Source organism: Siphateles boraxobius, unplaced genomic scaffold (assembly GCF_051911475.1).
Source record: "Siphateles boraxobius isolate OS27281-9 unplaced genomic scaffold, OSU_SipBor_1 249, whole genome shotgun sequence".
Taxonomy (NCBI): domain Eukaryota; kingdom Metazoa; phylum Chordata; class Actinopteri; order Cypriniformes; family Leuciscidae; genus Siphateles; species Siphateles boraxobius.
In genome coordinates, this window is record NW_027508865.1 from 152,501 (window position 1) to 158,694 (window position 6,194).

Here is a 6,194-nt window from a genome sequence, read left to right on the forward strand (position 1 = left end):
CTGATGCCTGTTTAATTCGGCTCTGGATTTCATTGTCGATGCTGCTATCCTCAGAGAGAAAACTCCCCAGATATTTGAAAGATGGCACTACTGACAACTGTTCATCTCCAACAGTGAAGGCAGGAGGTGTGGGTGGGACATTGGCACTCCATTGGCAGACCACTTCTGTCTTGGTGGTGTTGACAGTCAGCCCCATCCTGCTGTACGCCCTCACCGCCACAGCAAGGACAGTTTGAAGATCCTCCGGAGTATGGGCCACAAAAGCACAAACTGCCGGGCTGTGAAGATCATGTCGATCGTACTCCTGTTCTTTCTAAACCCACACTGTGATTCTGGCAGCATTGACTCAGTGATGTTATTAATAAGCCTCTGATGCAGCACTTTGGCCATGACCTTACCACCAACTGAAACGAGTGATATGCCCCTGCTATTGCCGCATACGGCCTTGTCACCCTTGTTCTTGTAGATGACTACAATGTTTGCATCTCTCTATTGCTGTGGGATGTTCTCATCAGTCCAGGCCTTGGTGATGTACTGGTAGAGGGTGCGCACACATATGTACCCTCCGTCCTTCAGTAGCTCAGCAGGGATGTTATCAGCACCAGGGGACTTGTTGTTCTTAAGGGAACGGAGAGATGATAGAACCTCCTGGAAGGTTGGTGGTAGACTGAGATCGTGGATAGGAGGAAGTTCAGGCAGTTCGTCCAGGATGGTGGGGTCTGCATCAGAGTCCTGATTAAGCAGGGTGTCAAAATGGTCAGCCCACCTCAGTAGGATACTATTCTGATCCTTCAGAAGTGTTTGCCCATCAGCTGTTTTCAGGGAAGTGACACAGCGATTTGTTGGACCGTAGATGGATTTGATAGCATTATAAAAATTATGCATGTCATATTTATCTGCAAAGGATTGGATTTCATGTGCCTTTTCAGTCCACTACTCATTCTGTATGGCCCGTATATCCTTTTGCACTTTTTAAAAAAAAAATATTTAACCTTTATTTAACCAGGTGAGCGCGTAGAGAACACGTTCTCAATTGAAACGGCGACCTGGCCAAGATAAAGCGAAGCTGCAAGATAACAAATAGTTACACATAAAATTATACAAATCACAAATTAAATACAAGAGAGAGAAAAAAAAAAGAAAAAGAAAAAAAACATTTTCTAGACAATAGACTAGACAGTGTCATTGAAACAATTAATGCAACATGATCTGTAATAAGGCATCAAGTTATGAACGGAAAATTGCAGGGCATATAGTGAATGATACTGAGCATAATTGTGCAAATAGATATCAGAATAGAGGTAAATTGAGCAGGAAAATTATAATAAGGGGGGTCAACATGTGCAACGAGCAGGCAAAAGCTCTGATAATCTTGCTTTAAAGAAAGTGAGAGAGATGGAGTTCTCAAGTTTCAGAGTCTTTTGTAATTCATTCCAGTCAGATGCAGCTGCAAACTGGAAGGAGCTGCGGCCGAAAGAGGTATTTGCTTTAGGGATTACTAGGGAGATGTACCTGCTAGAACGCAGGTTACGAACAAGTAGGGCAATGGTGAGGAGAGAGTTCAGATACAGGGGAGTTTTGCGAAGAATTGATTTATATATAAGATAGTACCAGTGGGTCAGGCGTTGAGTATGTAGAGAGGGCCAGCCCACTAATGCATATAGAAAACAGTGGTGGGTATTAAAAGGGGCATTAGTGACAAAACGGATGGCACTGTTGTATACCACATCTAACCTTTTCAAAAGAGAGATAGAGGCAGATCTGTAAATGACATCACCAAAATCCAATATTGGTAGTACAGTCATTTTTACCAGCATATATTTGGCAGCATAAGTGAAGGAGGCTTTATTTCGAAATAAAAAGCCGATTCTAGATTTAATTTTGGTTTGGAGCTCATTAATATGAAATTGGAAAGAAAGTGAATTATCCAACCAGGTGCCTAGATATTTATAGCTGTTCACATAATCTAGTTTAGATCCATCCAGAGTCAAGATACTAGTCAAGTTGGCAGGTACGGGCAGTGTGCGGTTAAACAACATGCATTTAGTTTTATTGGGGTTCAAAAGCAGTTTAAGTCCCCAAAATGCGTGTTGAATAGTATCAAAGCTCTTTTGGAGATTGGTTAGCACAGTGTCCAAAACAGGACCAGATGTATATAGAACAGTGTCATCTGCGTAAAGGTGGATCTGCGAAATACCAGTGGCAAGAGCAACATCATTGATATACACAGAGAATAGTATTGGCCCGAGAATCGAACCTTGTGGCACCCCCATCGAGACATCCCTAGGTCCCGACATCAGGCCCTCAGATTTAACATGTTGATGTCACGGTATACAAGTTCATTGCTTCCTTCTCGTCTCGTGTTTATGTTGTTGTATGAAAGCACGTGTGTAGTGGGCGTGAATGAGTGTCATTCCTTGATCCGCTCCAGCTGATCGTCATCACATCACCAGCTGCAGCCGATCTCATCTCACCATATATTCTCACAGTTCTCTCATCTCCTTTGTCAGATCGTTGGATGTTGTCTCTCCGTGTGGTGTTCCTGTTGGATTCGTTGGATGTTTGTCTCTCCGTGTGGTGTTCCTGTTGGATTCGTCGTCGTCTCTTCGTTGGATTGTCGTTTGGGTTTCCACTGCACTTCACGGGTTCGTCTTCGACCATCGAGGTCCCTGCGTCATCAGTCCACATCCGTGTTCCTGTCGTGCTTTTCACTGTTCAATAAAGAACTGAGTTTGACCTGCGATTGCTTCCGTCCTGTTTTTGACAACCATGACAGAACGATCTGACCGTGCTATGGAAGCAGCAGGTTCGCCGACCTCGTTGGAGGAATTCCTTCAGCACAGCGCGAGAAGAATGGATTCTCAGGAGAGGAATCTAGGGGACACGGGTCGTGCGGTACAAGCTTTGGTGACGCAGGTGTCCGAGCTCACCCAGCAGATCCAACTACTTCGTGCTCCCGCTGCGCCACCCACACCAGCTGTTCTCCCCACACCACCAGAGATCGCTACGACATCAGAGCCACGCCTACCTGTTCCGGAATCATACGCTGGTGAGTCTGCTTACTGCAGAGCATTCCTGACACGTTGTGCCATGCATTTCGCACTGCAACCGAGAACTTTCAATAATGAGCCAGCCAAGGTGGCATTTGTCATTACTCTGTTGACCGGAAAGGCGGCGTTATGGGGGACAGCGGTGTGGGAAAATCAAGACCCTTGCTGTGCCTCGTTCCAGGCACTCTCCTCAGAGATGAGACGGGTGTTCGATCGGGCCGTCGCGGGGAGAGAGGCTGCCAGGGTGTTGGCCGACCTCCGTCAGGGTGACAGGTCGGTCTCGGACTATTCGATCGAGTTCCGCACCCTGGCGGCCGAAAGCCAGTGGAACGAGGCGGAGTGGGACATGTTCCTGCATGGGTTGGCTGACCGCGTCCAGAGGGAGATCTACGCCCTGGACCTCCCCACGATGCTGAATGGACCCATCGAGCTTGCTCTGAGGGTGGACGCTCGCATCACCAGAGTCGGGGGAAGAACACCGTCCATTTGGTCTCCAGCTGGAGCAGAGGGTCAACGGTCCAGTGGCAGGGACGTGGTCAGCCCAGTCTTCGATCACGAACCCATGCAGGTGGGTCGAGCTCGGCTTTCCCGGGAGGAGAGGGAAAGGCGGAGGTCCCAGGGCCTCTGCCTATACTGTGGAGGTTCGGGACACTTTGCCTACAACTGCCCGGTAAAAGGCCAAGCCCGATAGTAAGTATGAGGCTACTATCGGGTGGGATCTCCGCCGAGAAGACCTCATCCACATCTACCCTCCTTCCGGTAAGACTGAGATGGTCAATTCACCAGCACGACTGTCAAGCACTTCTGGACTCCGGGGCTGAGGGTAATTTTATGGACAGTACTTTTGCACATAGACTTCAGATTCCCCTTAAACCACTCACACAGAGGATTGCAGTACACGCATTAAATGGTCAAGAACTTCCCATCATCTCGCTCATCACCGAAAACATCACACTCATCACCTCAGGCAATCACTCAGAAACTATTTTTTTTTATATACTGGATTCCCCCCTGGCACCTGTAGTTCTTGGACACCCCTGGCTCATTCATCACAACCCTCGTGTGGACTGGCAGCAAAGAGCTATTCTGGAGTGGAGCAAGGAATGTCATAAGTCTGGTCTGATGTCTGCTTGTCCGTCTGTGCCTGTTTTTGTGTTACAGGAGGAGGCAGGGGACTTGTCTAACGTGCCCGAGGAGTACCACGATCTGAAGGAAGTGTTCAGTAAGTCTCGGGCTGCTTCTCTTCCTCCGCATCGTCCCTATGACTGTGCCATAGATTTACTGCCAGGTAAGTCTCCGCCTAAGGGCAAGTTATATTCGCTTTCCAATCCGGAGAGGGAGGCTATGGAGAAATATATTTCTGATTCTCTGGCAACCAGTTTCATCCGTCCTTCCTCTTCTCCGGCGGGGGCGGGGTTCTTTTTTGTGGGAAAGAAGGACGGGTCTCTGCGACCTTGTATTGACTACCGAGGGCTGAATAACATCACGGTAAAGAATACTTATCCTTTGCCGTTAATGTCTTCAGCCTTCGAGAGGTTGCAGGGAGCGTCCGTTTTCACGAAATTGGACTTGCGTAACGCTTATCATCTGGTTCGCATTAGGGAGGGGGATGAATGGAAGACTGCCTTTAACACCCCCAGGGGGCACTTTGAATACTTGGTCATGCCTTTCGGGCTGTCCAACTCCCCAGCAGTCTTCCAGGCACTGGTAAATGACGTGTTGCGAGACATGATAGATCAGTTCATATTTGTTTACCTGGATGACATATTGATATTTTCCTCGTCTCTCCAGGAACATGTGCAACACGTTCGACGAGTGCTTCAGAGGTTGCTAGAGAATGGGCTTTTTGTCAAGGCGGAGAAATGCGATTTTCATGCACAGTCTGTTCCTTTTCTAGGATACATCATTTCGTCTGAGGGAATGCGTGTGGACCCTGAGAAGGTTAAGGCTGTGGTAGAGTGGCCAAGTCCAGATTCCCGTAAGGCCCTGCAGAGGTTTCTGGGGTTCGCCAACTTCTATCGGCGTTTCATTCGCAACTTCAGCCAACTAGCCGCACCTCTGACTGCCTTGACCTCCCCCAGAACTCCGTTCAGGTGGTCAGATACAGCCGAGGCTGTGTTTGCCAAACTCAAGAGCCGCTTTGTTTCAGCTCCCATCCTCGTTGCCCCTGATTCTTCACGTCAGTTCGTGGTGGAGGTCGACGCGTCAGAGGTGGGGGTAGGAGCAGTCCTGTCCCAGCGTTCGCCCGCAGACGATAAGATGCATCCTTGCGCGTTTTTTTTCTCATCGTTTATCCCCAGCCGAACGCAATTACGACATTGGTAACAGGGAGTTGTTGGCAGTCAAGTTAGCGTTGGAGGAATGGCGTCATTGGTTAGAAGGTGCGGGGGTTCCTTTTATCGTCTGGACCGATCACAAGAATCTAGAGTACATCAGAACCGCCAAAAGATTGAACTCCAGGCAGGCTCGGTGGGCACTTTTTTTCGGTCGTTTTGATTTTTCTCTCTCGTACCGCCCGGGTTCTAAGAACATCAAACCCGACTCTTTATCTCGCATTTTTGATCGTTCCGAACGCCCGTCTACTCCCGAGTGCATTTTACCGGAAACCCTATTTGTTTCCACACTCGTATGGGAGATCGAATCGAAGGTCAAGACGGCCTTAGAAGGGGTAATGCCTCCGCCCGGTTGCCCACCGAATCGCTTATTTGTGCCGGAGGGATTACGGTCCGACGTTATACAGTGGGGTCATTGCTCCAACGTGGCTTGTCATCCAGGAGTTAATCGTACTAAGTTTTTAGTCAAGCAACGATTTTGGTGGCCACTTATGGCTCGTGACATCCACAGTTTTGTTTTGGCTTGCTCGGTCTGTGCCACTGGTAAGACTTCCAATCGTCCGCCTGATGGGCTCCTTCAACCGCTGCCTGTCCCTTCGAGACCCTGGTCCCATATCGCTCTAGATTTTGTCACCGCCCTCCCGCCCTCCCAGGGCAACACAGTCGTTTTGACTGTGGTGGACCGGTTCTCGAAGGCGGCTCATTTCATTCCCTTACCCAAATTACCCTCAGCTAAGGAGACAGCGTTGACAGTCATTGACCACGTCTTTCGCTTACATGGCCTCCCGATGGACGTGGTCTCTGACAGAGG